General features: G+C 41.8%; 9 non-coding genes across 9 annotated transcripts; 5 read left to right on the forward strand and 4 right to left on the reverse strand.

Moving 5' to 3' along the window:
* The first annotated feature begins 4,668 nt into the window (after positions 1 to 4,668).
* On the forward strand, positions 4,669 to 4,742 carry trnam-cau (transfer RNA methionine (anticodon CAU)). The gene has a single exon. It is a non-coding gene; the product is annotated as a tRNA-Met (tRNA).
* Positions 4,743 to 5,946: 1,204 nt separating this feature from the next.
* On the reverse strand, positions 5,947 to 6,028 carry trnal-cag (transfer RNA leucine (anticodon CAG)). The gene has a single exon. It is a non-coding gene; the product is annotated as a tRNA-Leu (tRNA).
* Positions 6,029 to 6,124: 96 nt separating this feature from the next.
* Positions 6,125 to 6,198, forward strand: trnam-cau (transfer RNA methionine (anticodon CAU)). The gene has a single exon. It is a non-coding gene; the product is annotated as a tRNA-Met (tRNA).
* A 10,164-nt stretch (positions 6,199 to 16,362) lies between these two features.
* Positions 16,363 to 16,503, forward strand: LOC113094384 (U4 spliceosomal RNA). Its single transcript, XR_003288089.1, has one exon. It is a non-coding gene; the product is annotated as a U4 spliceosomal RNA (small nuclear RNA).
* A 169-nt stretch (positions 16,504 to 16,672) lies between these two features.
* Positions 16,673 to 16,754, reverse strand: trnas-gcu (transfer RNA serine (anticodon GCU)). The gene has a single exon. It is a non-coding gene; the product is annotated as a tRNA-Ser (tRNA).
* Positions 16,755 to 17,491: 737 nt separating this feature from the next.
* LOC113094362 (U4 spliceosomal RNA) lies at positions 17,492 to 17,632 on the forward strand. The gene has a single exon (XR_003288068.1). It is a non-coding gene; the product is annotated as a U4 spliceosomal RNA (small nuclear RNA).
* A 169-nt stretch (positions 17,633 to 17,801) lies between these two features.
* On the reverse strand, positions 17,802 to 17,883 carry trnas-gcu (transfer RNA serine (anticodon GCU)). The gene has a single exon. It is a non-coding gene; the product is annotated as a tRNA-Ser (tRNA).
* Positions 17,884 to 18,620: 737 nt separating this feature from the next.
* LOC113094373 (U4 spliceosomal RNA) lies at positions 18,621 to 18,761 on the forward strand. The gene has a single exon (XR_003288079.1). It is a non-coding gene; the product is annotated as a U4 spliceosomal RNA (small nuclear RNA).
* Positions 18,762 to 18,930: 169 nt separating this feature from the next.
* Positions 18,931 to 19,012, reverse strand: trnas-gcu (transfer RNA serine (anticodon GCU)). The gene has a single exon. It is a non-coding gene; the product is annotated as a tRNA-Ser (tRNA).
* Between the last annotated feature and the right edge of the window lie 45 nt (positions 19,013 to 19,057).

The following is a 19,057-nucleotide window of genomic DNA, read 5'->3' on the forward strand; positions in this document are numbered from 1 at the left end:
AAAGAATATAGTGACGGAGCTCAAACGCAGTTCAGCCGTCAACAACAAAACCGATCAGGTGTGTTCTATCAGGCTTGAATCTAAACTCTGCAGGTCTCCGGCCTTCCAGGGACTGAGTTTGACACCCGTGGCTTAGAAAGAAAGAGTGAGGTTCTCTGTCCCCTTTCGTGTGGGTTTCCCTGTGTCTCCTGGGGGCAAAAGGCCACAGCTCCTCTTCAGGGCAGGTGAAATGATGCTTTGTGGAAAACTGTGAGGTTCCAGGTAAATTCCCTGAATCTCATCCAGCGACATTGCGTGTAGGCCCATGCAATCCTTTTATTTACAGTGAAGTCAAAATTCTGCATGCATGCTGGCTAATGCTACATGAAGGCAGCAATAGCATCCCTCTCATATTCATGTAACACGTGGCCACGTCCTCCTGAGGTTTTGTGAAGTTTCAAAGGCCATATTGCTGCACTGGCCCGGTCCTGAAGATTTGCCTTGTACAACGTTCGGAAGATTAGACCCTTCCGATCAGAGCAGGCCACACAACTCCTTGTCCAAGCTCTTTGTTTTCTCCAGACTGGACTACTGCTATGCTCCCTTGGCGGGTCTTCCGGCACGTACTATCAAGCCTCTGCGACTGATCCAGGATGCAGCAGCGAGACTGGTCTTCAACGAGCCAAAGAAAGCCCACGTCACACCTCTCTTCATAATTTTGCACTGGCTACCAATAGCTGTTCGCATCAGATTCAAGGTACTGATGTTTGCCTAGAAGATAACCACTGGCTCTGCAGCAATATACCTAAAGTCGCTGGTGCAGACCTACGCTTGCTTTCTGCAAGTGAACGATGCCTCGTGGTGCCATCCCAAAGAGGCACAAAATCACTCTCAAGGACCTTTTCCTGGACTGTTCCCAGCTGGTGGATCGGCCTGCCTATCTCAATTCGAGCAGCGGAGGCTTTAACCCTTTTCAAAAAGTGTCTAAAAACTCATCCTTGTCTTCAACGCCTGCCCAATTAATACTGGCATTTGCCTAATGCGTCGTTTTGTCAAAGTTAACGCCCTGCTGGCCCAACGTAGCAGAAGACTGAAGTCTCTGTCTGCAGCCAAAGGATAGGTCTGTCAGAAGTGGGATTCGAACCCACGCCTCCAGGGGAGACTGCGACCTGAACGCTAGCTGACGAAGGATAGTCCGACATAATTTCAGAAATGTTGAGCAATGTCGAACTGCGCAGCCAATCGCATCGAAGCGCTATGACATTTGGACCAATCGCGTCGAAGCGCCTTAACATTTCCAGCCAATCAAAAAGCGCAATTTATAACATTATCTTGACATTCGTGACATTTGACCAATCAGAGAGCAGGGGGATTTCGACGGCACGTTTCCGCGTCTCACCGCTAGGTGGAGGGGTCAGCGCTTCTAGTCAGGTGTCAATCAAGTTGCCGAACCGTGCCGAAGGTGTACAAAAGAATGACATCATCCTCAGGGGGCGTGTCAGAGGTAAAAAAGGTTAATTACTCAAGTTTGTGACCTATGACAAGGGTCATTGTCGCGTAGTTCGACATAAAAAGTGGTACGAGATTTGTCAATGGGTGAGTGTTTGTTACCTTTGCATTATAGATGTATAAAAATAAAAAATAATCGTAATCGAACATTATTAGTATCTTGGTTTAGTGTATTTGCATAAGAGAACAACACATCAGGCTTCAGAACAAACATTTACCTGGTCCCATTCATTTGAACGATGTAATGTGATGGTTGTGTTATGTTATGGCTTTCAACAGGGCAAACCAGAGTGTGTAATAATTGTTTATAGACATTTATGTAATGTTGCAGGTATTTTAAGAAATGTTCCTGTCTTGTATCTTTCTCCTCTAAATAGAGATACCAGTTGTAACATTATATATAAGATAAATGGGACTTGTGTCCTAGAAATGAATGAATGAATGAATAAATATATGAATTTAATGAAGTATTTTATGCTCTCTTAAGGGACTCACTTGTATTGTGCATTATATTTGTTATAATGCTGACAGATAGAGAAATGTCAGATGCTGTCTCGTGGCCAAAAAACCTTGCTTGGAGGTGTGCTGAAATGCATGTTTTTTATTAGTATCATTAGTATATTTACTGAAAAGGTTTCTTTCTGAATTATGTATTAAGGGTTTTTTTTTTTTTTTTTTTTTTTCGTCTTAAGCCTCTACTGGACCAGCACAAAGGGTGGTGGAAGAACCTCATGATGCTGAAACAGCAAAGAAGGCCATGGAGCAGAGTCAGCCTGACCCCCAGCCTCATCCCATGCCCCTGCCCCGGCCCCAGCCTACTGCACCTGTGGAAGCAAGAGTTGCAACACAATTTTCAATGGTAAGAATTACTATTTAACTTTTTTAATAATACCACTTAAGAATGTGCTCAATTAAAATTCAAGAAAGTTCAGAACGTAAGATGAAGAAAAAAAGAAAAAGCAAGAATGCTATGAGATGCTGGCTGAGACCTACTAATTGTCACCCCTCTTGTACAGTGGGGGCACCTGTTGTCTGCTGAATGGTCAGTTTGAATATCTCAGATTTGGTTTAAGTCACATGGTCAAGGATAAATGTAGAATGTAACCTGTTTGCTTTCTCTCTTGAGACTAGACTCATGTCCCTCATGGCATCCCTCTCAATACTTCTCATGTGTTAAAGCTACATTATCTTTCTTTCTCAATCTCAGGTAACATACCACATAGATGCTGGCTATCATTAACTGTACACATTAACAATTATTCCATCATGCAAATACTTTGTAGTAATTTCAGGAGTCAATACTGCTAATAAATATGGATGACACTTCTATTCAGAAAGAAATGTTTTTAAAAACCTGCATTTACTTAAAATAGTAATATTAATATAAATCGTAATTCTTGCTATTATAACACATTCTGTCTTCTCACATTTTTGATTTACCAAACCAAGATTTACTGGCTCTCACATTGCTGCAGCAAAGCCAAATCTTAGTGTGGTCAGGAGACCTTCTCAGGTTGAAGACCAACCCAGCGCAGCATTGTCTTGTGCCTCTATACCAAGCAGTACTGTCTCTGTAAGTAATGGCATAATGTATAAAGTATTCTATAAAGGCACTTTTCACGTTCCATTCTGTACGAATTATTAAACTTGTTAAATTTTTCTTTTAATACCAGAAAACCATATTTTTGTCGATGTTTCAGGGTGTGCCAGTGTTCCAGGGTCTACAAATGGTTCAAAGACTGTCAGCGGTCCATAGGATGCCACTGTTACAGCCTATTTTGCAGAGCACCAATTCACAACCAGCTCCACAAACCATGCCCAAGAGACCCTACAAGGCAAACACTTGCAGGAAGTGTGGAAAATTCAAAACCAGTGCAACGGGACATAGCCAGTACAGGGGCAAGGTGTATATACTGTCCACAGACTGAGAACATTACAAAAGAAAAGTGGTTAGAGTAAATCTGGAGAACCTTCTCCCAAATAATGTATACACTATATATTTTTATTTATTGTTGTGTGTATATAGTTGTTTAAATATAGTTCACTATTGTTAATATTTGTGTCTAACATTATTTTATTTAACTTGCTTTTTTAATCCTATTTAACTTTTACTTTTACCTTTTTAATTTATTGTTTGAAAACTTCATTTAATATTCATTACTTTTCTATTAGCATAATTGTAAAATAAATAAAAAAACAAATTGAGAAATGTGTTTTGATTTCTACATTTATTTTCCTTTTATTTCCCTTTTAAATTTTTTTTTTTTGAAAACTTATATAAATTTAATTTGTTTATAATTCATTACTGTTATGTTGGCATAATTGTAAAAAAAAAAAAAAAGAGAATGATTGCTTTTTTATTTGTACTTTAGTAAACATTTCATCAGTACACTGCAACAATAGAACGTATTCCTATAAAAAGATAATTTGCACTTTGTCATTTGTCACAGACATTTTTAAGCATAATAATGACTATTTTTGCATCCTTTTTTAATTAAAAATGACAGATTTAAAGGTGTCTTGAATGAATGTAACCTTAAAAAAAATCTGATTTAATATCAATAAAATCACAACTAATAACATGCTTAAAATAAATATGAATACAACTACACATAATAACATGCTTAATAACAAAAATAATACAACAACTACTAAATAACTAATAATAACAAAACACATTTCCATTGGTGTATTAAAATGTAATAAAAAAATATCAAACAAGCACATATATACATTTAATTAACCTTGAAACTTCATTTATTTAAAGCAATTAACAATAAAACAAAAAGTTGTCTTTAGCTGGATTCGAACCCGCGTCGAGGGGAGCACCTGCAATAGAAAACAGTGTAATATAAATGCGCGAATTTACCGCAAGAAGAAACCGGAAGATGTATCACTGCGCGCATGCTAAGGAAGATCCGTCTTTGAACATAAAATTTCACCCTTTCTTTTCTTCATTTTTTCTTTCTCTTCTTCCCCTTCTCTTTTTCTTCCTTCCCTCTTTTCTTCCCTTCTTCCCCGTCTTTGACGGACTATTGTTCCCCAGCTTGAACGCAGCGCCTTAGACCGCTCGGCCATCCTGACACCCTTGCCTGGCTAGAGATGGCCTGTTCGAGCCGCACCTGAAACCAGGGACCTAGAAGCTACTTTTTCTCTGTTCGGGCCCCCTTTAGCCCACGGGCCTCGTTGGCGCAGTTAGGCAGCGCGTCAGTCTCATAATCTGAAGGTCGTGAGTTCAAGCCTCACACGGGGCAGGCTGTTTCTTTTTTTCTGATAACTGAGAGAGCTTAGACCAGGGGTGTCAAACTAAATTCCTTTAGGGCCCGAGCCCTGTAGAGTGTTGTTCCAACCCTTCTCAAACACACAAGGCATGTAGTTTTCAAATGAGCCTGAAGGGCATGATTAGTTGGATCAGGTGTGTTCTATCAGGCTTGAATCTAAACTCTGCAGGTCTCCGGCCTTCCAGGGACTGAGTTTGACACCCGTGGCTTAGAAAGAAAGAGTGAGGTTCTCTGTCCCCTTTCGTGTGGGTTTCCCTGTGTCTCCTGGGGCAAAAGGCCACAGCTCCTCTTCAGGGCAGGTGAAATGATGCTTTGTGGAAAACTGTGAGGTTCCAGGTAAATTCCCTGAATCTCATCCAGCGACATTGCGTGTAGGCCCATGCAATCCTTTTATTTACAGTGAAGTCAAAATTCTGCATGCATGCTGGCTAATGCTACATGAAGGCAGCAATAGCATCCCTCTCATATTCATGTAACACGTGGCCACGTCCTCCTGAGGTTTTGTGAAGTTTCAAAGGCCATATTGCTGCACTGGCCCGGTCCTGAAGATTTGCCTTGTACAACGTTCGGAAGATTAGACCCTTCCGATCAGAGCAGGCCACACAACTCCTTGTCCAAGCTCTTTGTTTTCTCCAGACTGGACTACTGCTATGCTCCCTTGGCGGGTCTTCCGGCACGTACTATCAAGCCTCTGCAACTGATCCAGGATGCAGCAGCGAGACTGGTCTTCAACGAGCCAAAGAAAGCCCACGTCACACCTCTCTTCATAATTTTGCACTGGCTACCAATAGCTGTTCGCATCAGATTCAAGGTACTGATGTTTGCCTACAAGATAACCACTGGCTCTGCAGCAATATACCTAAAGTCGCTGGTGCAGACCTACGCTTGCTTTCTGCAAGTGAACGATGCCTCGTGGTGCCATCCCAAAGAGGCACAAAATCACTCTCAAGGACCTTTTCCTGGACTGTTCCCAGCTGGTGGATCGGCCTGCCTATCTCAATTCGAGCAGCGGAGGCTTTAACCCTTTTCAAAAAGTGTCTAAAAACTCATCCTTGTCTTCAACGCCTGCCCAATTAATACTGGCATTTGCCTAATGCGTCGTTTTGTCAAAGTTAACGCCCTGCTGGCCCAACGTAGCAGAAGACTGAAGTCTCTGTCTGCAGCCAAAGGATAGGTCTGTCAGAGTGGGATTCGAACCCACGCCTCCAGGGGAGACTGCGACCTGAACGCAGCGCCTTAGACCACTCGGCCATCCTGACACCCTTGCCTTGCTAGAGATGGCCTGTTCGAGCCGCACCTGAAACCAGGGACCTAGAAGCTACTTTTTCTCTGTTCGGGCCCCCTTTAGCCCACGGGCCTCGTTGGCGCAGTTAGGCAGCGCGTCAGTCTCATAATCTGAAGGTCGTGAGTTCGAGCCTCACACGGGGCAGGCTGTTTCTTTTTTTCTGATAACTGAGAGAGCTTAGACCAGGGGTGTCAAACTAAATTCCTTTAGGGCCCGAGCCCTGTAGAGTGTTGTTCCAACCCTTCTCAAACACACAAGGCATGTAGTTTTCAAATGAGCCTGAAGGGCATGATTAGTTGGATCAGGTTCAATTCAATTCAATTCAAGTTTATTTGTATAGCGCTTTTTACAAAACAAATCGTTACAAAGCAACTTTACAGAAAATTATGTTTCTACAATATTTAGTAGTAGCTAGTAGTTTGTGCACATTTGACAGGATTTTAGAAAAACTAAAAAATAATAATAATAATACAAGACGTAGTCAGCTAGACGATGAACTATCAATATTATTAATTAAGTTATTAGATGATTAAGTCACACATTTAGGAATAATTGTTAGTTCTGTTTGTTCATTCAGGGTTAGCATCATCTGAGGTCCTCTGAGGGTCAGCATCATCTCTTCTGGATCCAGACTGGAGCTTGTGTAAATCCTAGTTACCACGGGATGTGAATCCCGTGGCAAAACATAGAAACAAAATACAGACATCATTAGCATAGCTGCTGATCCAACAAAGTAAAATTAGTTTAACCCAAGCTAATGAATAAAAATGCACCTTTGATCAGAAGCAACTACACTCACAATTAAAAAGATACATTATTCGAATGCTTGGCGAAAGAGATGTGTTTTTAATCTAGATTTAAACAAAGAGAGTGTGTCTGAACCCCGAACATTATCAGGAAGGCTATTCCAGAGTTTGGGAGCCAAATGTGAGAAGGCTCTACCTCCTTTAGTGGACTTTGCTATCCTAGGAACTACCAAAAGTCCAGCGTTTTGTGACCTTAGGGAGCGTGATGGGTTGTAGCGTGGTAGAAGGCTAGTTAGGTACGCTGGAGCTAAACCATTTAGGGCCTTATAGGCAAGTAATGATAATTTGTAACTGATGCGGAACTTAATAGGTAGCCAGTGCAGAGACTGTAAAATTGGGGTAATATGATCATATTTTCTTGACCTCGTAAGGACTCTAGCTGCTGCATTTTGGACGACCTGTAGCTTGTTTATTGAAGAAGCAGGACAACCACCTAGAAGTGCATTACAATAGTCCAGTCTAGAGGTCATGAATGCATGAACTAGCTTTTCTGCATCAGAAACAGATAACATGTTTCGTAGCTTGGCAATGTTTCTAAGATGGAAGAATGCAGTTTTTGTAACATTGGAAATATGATTTTCAAAAGACAAATTGCTGTCTAATATAACACCCAGATTTCTGACTGTAGAGGAAGTAACAGTACATCCGTCTAGTTGCAGATTGTAATCTACAAGATTCTGTGTAGTGTTTTTTGGTCCAATAATTAATATCTCCGTCTTATCCGAATTTAATTGGAGAAAATTATTTGTCATCCAATCTTTTACATTTTTAACACACTCTGTTAGCTTAGATAATTGGGAAGTTTCATCTGGTCTCGTTGATATATATAGCTGAGTATCATCAGCATAACAGTGGAAGCTAATTCCGTATTTTCTAATAATATTACCAAGGGGCAACATGTATATTGAAAATAGAAGGGGACCTAGGACAGATCCTTGTGGCACTCCATATTTTACTGATGATAAATGAGATGACTCCCCATTTAAGTAAACAAAATGGTAGCGATCGGACAGGTAGGATCTAAACCATCTTAGAGCCTGCCCTTGAATACCTGTATAGTTTTGTAATCGATCTATGAGTATGTCATGATCTATGGTGTCGAACGCAGCACTAAGATCAAGTAAGACTAGAAATGAGATGCAGCCTTGGTCTGACGCAAGGAGCAGGTCATTTGTAATTTTAACAAGTGCAGTTTCTGTGCTATGGTGGGGCCTAAAACCTGACTGAAATTCTTCATACAGATCATTTTTATGCAGGAAGGTGCTCAATTGAGCAGACACAACTTTTTCTAAAATTTTAGACATAAATGGAAGATTTGAAATAGGCCTATAATTTGCCAATACACTAGGATCTAGTTTTGGTTTCTTAATAAGAGGCTTGATAACCGCCAGCTTGAATGGTTTTGGGACGTGTCCTAAAGATAACGACGAGTTAATGATATTGAGAAGCGGTTCTTCGGCTACAGGTAACAGCTCTTTCAGTAATTTAGTGGGTACAGGATCTAATAAACATGTTGTTGGTTTAGATACAGTGATAAGTTTATTTAGCTCCTCCTGTCCTATGGTTGTAAAGCACTGCAGTTTATGTTTGGGTGCGATGGATGAAACTGAAGTGTTAGATGCTGTAGAATCTACATTCGCTATTGTATTTCTAATGTTATCTATTTTATCAGTGAAGAAATTCATAAAGTCATTACTATTTAACGTTGGTGGAATATTTGAATCAGGTGGCGTCTGGTAATTTGTTAACTTAGCCACTGTGCTAAATAAAAACCTTGGATTGTTTTGGTTATTTTCAATGAGTTTGTGTATATGCTCTGCCCTAGCAGTTTTTAGAGCCTGTCTATAGCTGGACATACTGTTTTTCCATGCAATCCTAAAAACTTCTAAGTTAGTTTTTCTCCATTTGCGTTCAAGACTACGAGTTACTTTCTTGAGAGAGTGAGTATTACTGTTATACCATGGTACAGTACGTTTTTCTCTAACTTTTTTCAATTTGATTGGGGCAACAGCTTCTAATGTATTAGTGAAAATAGTGCCCATGTTGTCAGTAATTTTGTCTAATTCATGTGTATTTTTGGGTACAAATAGCAGTTGAGATAGATCAGGCAGGTTATTTGCGAATCTGTCTTTGGTGGCTGGAACAATAGTTCTGCCCAGACGGTATCGCTGCAACATATAGTTAATATCAGTTATACGCAGCATGCACGATACGAGGAAATGGTCTGTAATATCATCACTTTGAGGTACAATATCTATAGCAGTAAGATCGATGCCATGCGATATAATTAAATCTAGTGTATGATTAAAACGATGAGTGGGCCCGGTGACATTTTGCTTGACTCCAAAGGAGTTTATTAGGTCAGTAAACGCAAGTCCTAATGTATCATTTGTATTATCAACGTGAATATTAAAATCTCCCATGATTAGCGCCTTATCAACTGTAACTAGAAGGTCTGAGAGGAAATCTGCAAATTCTTTTAGGAATTCTGTATACGGCCCTGGGGGTCTATACACAGTAGCCAGAGCAAGAGATACATTAGATTTCTTTTGCGTGTCTGACAGAGTAACATTTAGCATTAGTATTTCAAAAGAGTTAAACCTGTATCCTGTTTTCTGGGTAACATTGAGAATATCACTATATATTGTTGCAACACCCCCGCCACGACCAGTCTGACGGGGCTCATGCTTATAACAGTAGTTTGGTGGAGTAGACTCATTTAGACCAAAATAATCATTTGGTTTTAGCCAGGTTTCAGTCAAGCAGAGTAAATCAAAACTATTATCTGTGATCATTTCATTTACAATAACTGCTTTTGGTGTGAGTGATCTAATATTTATGAGCCCAAACTTTAAAAATTGTTTTTGTTCATTTACTTTACATTTTTCTGGTTTAATTACGATAAGATTTTTTCTAGATCCTACATTATATTTATATTTTGACCTCACTATTCGGGGAACAGACACAGTCTTAATAGGTTTTACAGCACAAGTACTTTTATCATTTAAGCGGGTGGAACAAAACTCATCATAATGGTTATTTGAGAATTGACTTACTAGTCACATGGAGCGAAGTGTCCTGGAGATGTTGTCAGAGAGAAGCTCCGCTCCGACTCGACTGGGGTGTAATCCATCAGCGCGAAACAGTCTAGGACGCTCCCAGAAAAGATTCCAGTTATTAACAAATAGCAGTTTCTGTTCTTTACACCATGACAACAACCATTCATTTAAAGCAAAAAGTCTACTGAACCTTTCGTGTCCTCGTCGATACGTGGGCAGTGGTCCTGACACGACGATCGTCGCCGCGGGCGTCGTGCTTCGAACCGTCTCGATCAGGCTGCTGAAGTCCCTCTTCAGCGTCTCCGTCTGCCGCAGCGTGGTGTCGTTAACCCCGGCGTGAAGCACGACCGCTCTCGGGCTCTCGTCGTCCTTCAGGATCGCGGGTATCTGCGCAGAAACATCGAGAACACGAGCACCAGGCAAACAATGAGTGTGCACTTTACCTTCGGCTAACGTAGCACTTACGTGTCGGACGATGGAGTCTCCGATGATCACAGCGTCGCGTCCTGTCTCGCGGAGGGGAGCGAAGCGGTTCTGGATGGAGATCTCGAAGGCAGGAGGGGGAGATGTCGTCGCCCGGGACCCGGCTCGCATCCTCCGCTGTGGATGCACCCAGAGTCCGTGGTGTCCCGGCGTCGCAGTGAAGGACATCTGGGAAGATCGCGTCCTGGGTGCACCGGGCCTGCGCAGAGAAACACACGGAGTAGACGTGGTGGGACTGTTAACAGCACGCTGTATACTTACCCCGGACTTGTGAGCGTCAGCCCGGGATGATTCCAGCGCGGCTCTCCGCTCTCTCAGCTCGGCCTGCCTCTGTTCCAGGTCGCGAATCTGCTTCCCCACGGCCTCGAGCTCGAGCTGCACAGAGTGGAGACATTCATCCGCCATTAAAGCAAGTAACAGTGAGTACAGCAGTGGTAATGTGTGTGAATAGAGTATTAGCAATGTAAGCGCAGTTAGCAGCAACCACGTTTGCTGATGCTAACTGGCTAAAAGCTAATAGCGGACACGGGAGATCAAAATAAATCTAGTGATAGCGAGTCGCTCTGATTGTTTTTGTTGTAGAATACAATAGAGGATATATTCACGCGTTATATAAACGGAAACGATGGTGTATAAAATAGATTTTTAAGTTAAAAATAGTCAATGAAAAGAATATAGTGACGGAGCTCAAACGCAGTTCAGCCGTCAACAACAAAACCGATCAGGTGTGTTCTATCAGGCTTGAATCTAAACTCTGCAGGTCTCCGGCCTTCCAGGGACTGAGTTTGACACCCGTGGCTTAGAAAGAAAGAGTGAGGTTCTCTGTCCCCTTTCGTGTGGGTTTCCCTGTGTCTCCTGGGGCAAAAGGCCACAGCTCCTCTTCAGGGCAGGTGAAATGATGCTTTGTGGAAAACTGTGAGGTTCCAGGTAAATTCCCTGAATCTCATCCAGCGACATTGCGTGTAGGCCCATGCAATCCTTTTATTTACAGTGAAGTCAAAATTCTGCATGCATGCTGGCTAATGCTACATGAAGGCAGCAATAGCATCCCTCTCATATTCATGTAACACGTGGCCACGTCCTCCTGAGGTTTTGTGAAGTTTCAAAGGCCATATTGCTGCACTGGCCCGGTCCTGAAGATTTGCCTTGTACAACGTTCGGAAGATTAGACCCTTCCGATCAGAGCAGGCCACACAACTCCTTGTCCAAGCTCTTTGTTTTCTCCAGACTGGACTACTGCTATGCTCCCTTGGCGGGTCTTCCGGCACGTACTATCAAGCCTCTGCGACTGATCCAGGATGCAGCAGCGAGACTGGTCTTCAACGAGCCAAAGAAAGCCCACGTCACACCTCTCTTCATAATTTTGCACTGGCTACCAATAGCTGTTCGCATCAGATTCAAGGTACTGATGTTTGCCTAGAAGATAACCACTGGCTCTGCAGCAATATACCTAAAGTCGCTGGTGCAGACCTACGCTTGCTTTCTGCAAGTGAACGATGCCTCGTGGTGCCATCCCAAAGAGGCACAAAATCACTCTCAAGGACCTTTTCCTGGACTGTTCCCAGCTGGTGGATCGGCCTGCCTATCTCAATTCGAGCAGCGGAGGCTTTAACCCTTTTCAAAAAGTGTCTAAAAACTCATCCTTGTCTTCAACGCCTGCCCAATTAATACTGGCATTTGCCTAATGCGTCGTTTTGTCAAAGTTAACGCCCTGCTGGCCCAACGTAGCAGAAGACTGAAGTCTCTGTCTGCAGCCAAAGGATAGGTCTGTCAGAAGTGGGATTCGAACCCACGCCTCCAGGGGAGACTGCGACCTGAACGCTAGCTGACGAAGGATAGTCCGACATAATTTCAGAAATGTTGAGCAATGTCGAACTGCGCAGCCAATCGCATCGAAGCGCTATGACATTTGGACCAATCGCGTCGAAGCGCCTTAACATTTCCAGCCAATCAAAAAGCGCAATTTATAACATTATCTTGACATTCGTGACATTTGACCAATCAGAGAGCAGGGGGATTTCGACGGCACGTTTCCGCGTCTCACCGCTAGGTGGAGGGGTCAGCGCTTCTAGTCAGGTGTCAATCAAGTTGCCGAACCGTGCCGAAGGTGTACAAAAGAATGACATCATCCTCAGGGGGCGTGTCAGAGGTAAAAAAGGTTAATTACTCAAGTTTGTGACCTATGACAAGGGTCATTGTCGCGTAGTTCGACATAAAAAGTGGTACGAGATTTGTCAATGGGTGAGTGTTTGTTACCTTTGCATTATAGATGTATAAAAATAAAAAATAATCGTAATCGAACATTATTAGTATCTTGGTTTAGTGTATTTGCATAAGAGAACAACACATCAGGCTTCAGAACAAACATTTACCTGGTCCCATTCATTTGAACGATGTAATGTGATGGTTGTGTTATGTTATGGCTTTCAACAGGGCAAACCAGAGTGTGTAATAATTGTTTATAGACATTTATGTAATGTTGCAGGTATTTTAAGAAATGTTCCTGTCTTGTATCTTTCTCCTCTAAATAGAGATACCAGTTGTAACATTATATATAAGATAAATGGGACTTGTGTCCTAGAAATGAATGAATGAATGAATAAATATATGAATTTAATGAAGTATTTTATGCTCTCTTAAGGGACTCACTTGTATTGTGCATTATATTTGTTATAATGCTGACAGATAGAGAAATGTCAGATGCTGTCTCGTGGCCAAAAACCTTGCTTGGAGGTGTGCTGAAATGCATGTTTTTTATTAGTATCATTAGTATATTTACTGAAAAGGTTTCTTTCTGAATTATGTATTAAGGGTTTTTTTTTTTTTTTTTTTTTTTCGTCTTAAGCCTCTACTGGACCAGCACAAAGGGTGGTGGAAGAACCTCATGATGCTGAAACAGCAAAGAAGGCCATGGAGCAGAGTCAGCCTGACCCCCAGCCTCATCCCATGCCCCTGCCCCGGCCCCAGCCTACTGCACCTGTGGAAGCAAGAGTTGCAACACAATTTTCAATGGTAAGAATTACTATTTAACTTTTTTAATAATACCACTTAAGAATGTGCTCAATTAAAATTCAAGAAAGTTCAGAACGTAAGATGAAGAAAAAAAGAAAAAGCAAGAATGCTATGAGATGCTGGCTGAGACCTACTAATTGTCACCCCTCTTGTACAGTGGGGGCACCTGTTGTCTGCTGAATGGTCAGTTTGAATATCTCAGATTTGGTTTAAGTCACATGGTCAAGGATAAATGTAGAATGTAACCTGTTTGCTTTCTCTCTTGAGACTAGACTCATGTCCCTCATGGCATCCCTCTCAATACTTCTCATGTGTTAAAGCTACATTATCTTTCTTTCTCAATCTCAGGTAACATACCACATAGATGCTGGCTATTATTAACTGTACACATTAACAATTATTCCATCATGCAAATACTTTGTAGTAATTTCAGGAGTCAATACTGCTAATAAATATGGATGACACTTCTATTCAGAAAGAAATGTTTTTAAAAACCTGCATTTACTTAAAATAGTAATATTAATATAAATCGTAATTCTTGCTATTATAACACATTCTGTCTTCTCACATTTTTGATTTACCAAACCAAGATTTACTGGCTCTCACATAGCTGCAGCAAAGCCAAATCTTAGTGTGGTCAGGAGACCTTCTCAGGTTGAAGACCAACCCAGCGCAGCAGTGTCTTGTGCCTCTATACCAAGCAGTACTGTCTCTGTAAGTAATGGCATAATGTATAAAGTATTCTATAAAGGCACTTTTCACGTTCCATTCTGTACGAATTATTAAACTTGTTCAATTTTTCTTTTAATACCAGAAAACCATATTTTTGTCGATGTTTCAGGGTGTGCCAGTGTTCCAGGGTCTACAAATGGTTCAAAGACTGTCAGCGGTCCATAGGATGCCACTGTTACAGCCTATTTTGCAGAGCACCAATTCACAACCAGCTCCACAAACCATGCCCAAGAGACCCTACAAGGCAAACACTTGCAGGAAGTGTGGAAAATTCAAAACCAGTGCAACGGGACATAGCCAGTACAGGGGCAAGGTGTATATACTGTCCACAGACTGAGAACATTACAAAAGAAAAGTGGTTAGAGTAAATCCGGAGAACCTTCTCCCAAATAATGTATACACTGTATATTTTTATTTATTGTTGTGTGTATATAGTTGTTTAAATATAGTTCACTATTGTTAATATTTGTGTCTAACATTATTTTATTTAACTTGCTTTTTTAATCCTATTTAACTTTTACTTTTACCTTTTTAATTTATTGTTTGAAAACTTCATTTAATATTCATTACTTTTCTGTTAGCATAATTGTAAAATAAATAAAAAAACAAATTGAGAAATGTGTTTTGATTTCTACATTTATTTTCCTTTTATTTCCCTTTTAATTTTTTTTTTGAAAACTTATATAAATTTAATTTGTTTAATATGCATTACTGTTATGTTGGCATAATTGTAAAAAAAAATGATTGCTTTTTTATTTGTACTTTAGTAAACATTTCATCAGTACACTGCAACAATAGAACGTATTCCTATAAAAAGATAATTTGCACTTTGTCATTTGTCACAGACATTTTTAAGCATAATAATGACTATTTTTGCATCCTTTTTTAATTAAAAATGACAGATTTAAAGGTGTCTTGAATGAATGTAACCTTAAAAAAAATCTGATTTAATATCAATAAAATCACAACTAATAACATGCTTAAAATAAATATGAATACAACTACACATAATAACATGCTTAATAACAAAAATAATACAACAACTACTAAATAACTAATAATAACAAAACACATTTCCATTGGTGTATTAAAATGTAATAAAAAAATATCAAACAAGCACATATATACATTTAATTAACCTTGAAACTTCATTTATTTAAAGCAATTAACAATAAAACAAAAAGTTGTCTTTAGCTGGATTCGAACCCGGGTCGAGGGGAGCACCTGCAATAGAAAACAGTGTAATATAAATGCGCGAATTTACCGCAAGAAGAAACCGGAAGATGTATCACTGCGCGCATGCTAAGGAAGATCCGTCTTTGAACATCAAATTTCACCCTTTCTTTTCTTCATTTTTTCTTTCTCTTCTTCCCCTTCTCTTTTTCTTCCTTCCCTCTTTTCTTCCCTTCTTCCCCGTCTTTGACGGACTATTGTTCCCCAGCTTGAACGCCATCGCCTTAACCACTCGGCCACCTCGTCACTTGTGCGAGTGCCTGACTGCTCTCTGGGCTCGGGTGGTTTTCATGAAGGACCTCTTAGCACTGTGATGTCGAAGCTCACCCTGGAAACCAAAGTATAGTTAATTTTTGTACATGTACGCTGAGATATGCCTACAGTTGAACACGTAGAATTTCAAAGCATATTCCATTTGTTTGAGCTTTCGAATGCAGAAGGTTAAACACTTGCGCTCTACAAAGTTTGAACTTTGTCCAGCACCTGCTGCATTTTTCATCATTTATGACTGATGTTCTTTGTACTCTTAAAAGCTGAGCTTGCTCCTATCTAATGACCCTCAGACAAGCGCTTGTCATTGTGGCCCTCTGTCGTTCTGGTCTCCGTTGCCGTTTTGAGAGAACACCTGAGTTTAGCAAATGGTAGCACATTTGACACAGGACCTCCCTCAGAACTTGCACTCCCTGCACTCGTCAGTATCCTACACAACCCCCCAGGGGCCTCGTCAAACAGAATCTATACTGACCCAAACCGCGAGCTTTACGACTCCACCCCTTTTTGCCAAGATACCAATAAGTCTCTTCCCCCAGGGGTTCGAGAAAGCAACTCACAAACCTCTTTAAGTAAAGGGAGAGCAGCAAATAAGGCTTCTCGTACATACTGCCTACTGGATTCTTAGACACACCACGCAGTTTGGAGCTAATTACCACCCTGTCGTTCCACGTCCACATGGGTCCAGTTGAAAGGTCGCGACCTTTGACACCATTCTTTCGCAGAGGCAATATTGTAGCCTATGAGGCTCATCCGAGGAGCGATCATTGCTGGTTGAAAACTTTACCCAATACCCCGCTAGGATGACTTGAAATACAGTCAGCCTTGGCAATTTTTGCCAGCTTCTTTTGAAGCTTATTGTGTTGTTGAATAACAGGTCTCGTCCCTTTAAATAGTACTTCTGTTATTTAACACAGCTGATTCAGATCCTCGACCCTTTTGGATCGCACTGCATGAGGTGAACGTGGAACAAAAGGAAAGTGCACCAAATGTGCAGAGCAGATGAACGAGCAGAGCAAGGAACGACGAGGATGGGATTCGAACCCACGCGTGCAGAGCACAATGGATTAGCAGTCCATCGCCTTAACCACTCGGCCACCTCGTCACTTGTGCGAGTGCCTGACTGCTCTCTGGGGTCGGGTGGTTTTCATGAAGGACCTCTTAGCACTGTGATGTCGAAGCTCACCCTGGAAACCAAAGTATAGTTAATTTTTGTACATGTACGCTGAGATATGCCTACAGTTGAACACGTAGAATTTCAAAGCATATTCCATTTGTTTGAGCTTTCGAATGCAGAAGGTTAAACACGTGCGCTCTAGAAAGTTTGAACTTTGTCCAGCACCTGCTGCATTTTTCATCATTTATGACTGATGTTCTTTGTACTCTTAAAAGCTGAGCTTGCTCCTATCTAATGACCCTCAGACAAGCGCTTGTCATTGTGGCCCTCTGTCGTTCTGGTCTCCGTTGCCGTTTTGAGAGAACACCTGAGTTTAGCAAATGGTAGCACATTTGACACAGGACCTCCCTCAGAACTTGCACTCCCTGCACTCGTCAGTATCCTACACAATCCCCCAGGGGCCTCGTCAAACAGAATCTATACTGACCCAAACCGCGAGCTTTACGACTCCACCCCTTTTTGCCAAGATACCAATAAGTCTCTTCCCCCATTGGTTCGAGAAAGCAACTCACAAACCTCTTTAAGTAAAGGGAGAGCAGCAAATAAGGCTTCTCGTACATACTGCCTACTGGATTCTTAGACACACCACGCAGTTTGGAGCTAATTACCACCCTGTCGTTCCACGTCCACATGGGTCCAGTTGAAAGGTCGCGACCTTTGACACCATTCTTTCGCAGAGGCAATATTGTAGCCTATGAGGCTCATCCGAGGCGCGATCATTGCTGGTTGAAAACTTTACCCAATACCCCGCCAGGATGACTTGAAATACAGTCAGCCTTGGCAATTTTTGCCAGCTTCTTTTGAAGCTTATTGTGTTGTTGAAGAACAGGTCTCGTCCCTTTAAATAGTACTTCCGTTATTTAACACAGCTGATTCAGATCATCGACCCTTATGGATCGCACTGCATGAGGTGAACGTGGAACAAAAGAAAAGTGCACCAAATGTGCAGAGCAGATGAACGAGCAGAGCAAGGAACGACGAGGATGGGATTCGAACCCACGCGTGCAGAGCACAATGGATTAGCAGTCCATCGCCTTAACCACTCGGCCACCTCGTCACTTGTGCGAGTGCCTGACTGCTCTCTGGGCTCGGGTGGTTTTCATGAAGGACCTCTTAGCACTGTGATGTCGAAGCTCACCCTGGAAACCAAAGTATAGTTAATTTTTGTACATGTACGCTGAGATATGCCTACAGTTGAACACGTAGAATTTCAAAGCATATTCCATTTGTTTGAGCTTTCGAATGCAGAAGGTTAAACACGTGCGCTCTAGAAAGTTTGAACTTTGTCCAGCACCTGCTGCATTTTTCATCATTTATGACTGATGTTCTTTGTACTCTTAAAAGCTGAGCTTGCTCCTATCTAATGACCCTCAGACAAGCGCTTGTCATTGTGGCCCTCTGTCGTTCTGGTCTCCGTTGCCGTTTTGAGAGAACACCTGAGTTTAGCAAATGGTAGCACATTTGACACAGGACCTCCCTCAGAACTTGCACTCCCTGCACTCGTCAGTATCCTACACAACCCCCCAGGGGCCTCGTCAAACAGAATCTATACTGACCCAAACCGCGAGCTTTACGACTCCACCCCTTTTTGCCAAGATACCAATAAGTCTCTTCCCCCAGGGGTTCGAGAAAGCAACTCACAAACCTCTTTAAGTAAAGGGAGAGCAGCAAATAAGGCTTCTCGTACATACTGCCTACTGGATTCTTAGACACACCACGCAGTTTGGAGCTAATTACCACCCTGTCGTTCCACGTCCACATGGGTCCAGTTGAAAGGTCGCGACCTTTGACACCATTCTTTCGCAGAGGCAATATTGTAGCCTATGAGGCTCATCCGAGGCGCGATCATTGCTGGTTGAAAACTTTACCCAATACCCCGCCAGGATGACTTGAAATACAGTCAGCCTTGGCAATTTTTGCCAGCTTCTTTTGAAGCTTATTGTGTTGTTGAAGAACAGGTCTCGTCCTTTTAAATAGTACTTCCGTTATTTAACACAGCTGATTCAGATCATCGACCCTTTTGGATCGCACTGCATGAGGTGAACGTGGAACAAAAGGAAAGTGCACCAAATGTGCAGAGCAGATGAACGAGCAGAGCAAGGAACGACGAGGATGGGATTCGAACCCACGCGTGCAGAGCACAATGGATTAGCAGTCCATCGCCTTAACCACTCGGCCACCTCGTCACTTGTGCGAGTGCCTGACTGCTCTCTGGCCTCGGGTGGTTTTCA

This window comes from Carassius auratus, unplaced genomic scaffold (assembly GCF_003368295.1).
Source record: "Carassius auratus strain Wakin unplaced genomic scaffold, ASM336829v1 scaf_tig00215384, whole genome shotgun sequence".
In the NCBI taxonomy this organism is placed as follows: Eukaryota; Metazoa; Chordata; class Actinopteri; order Cypriniformes; family Cyprinidae; genus Carassius; species Carassius auratus.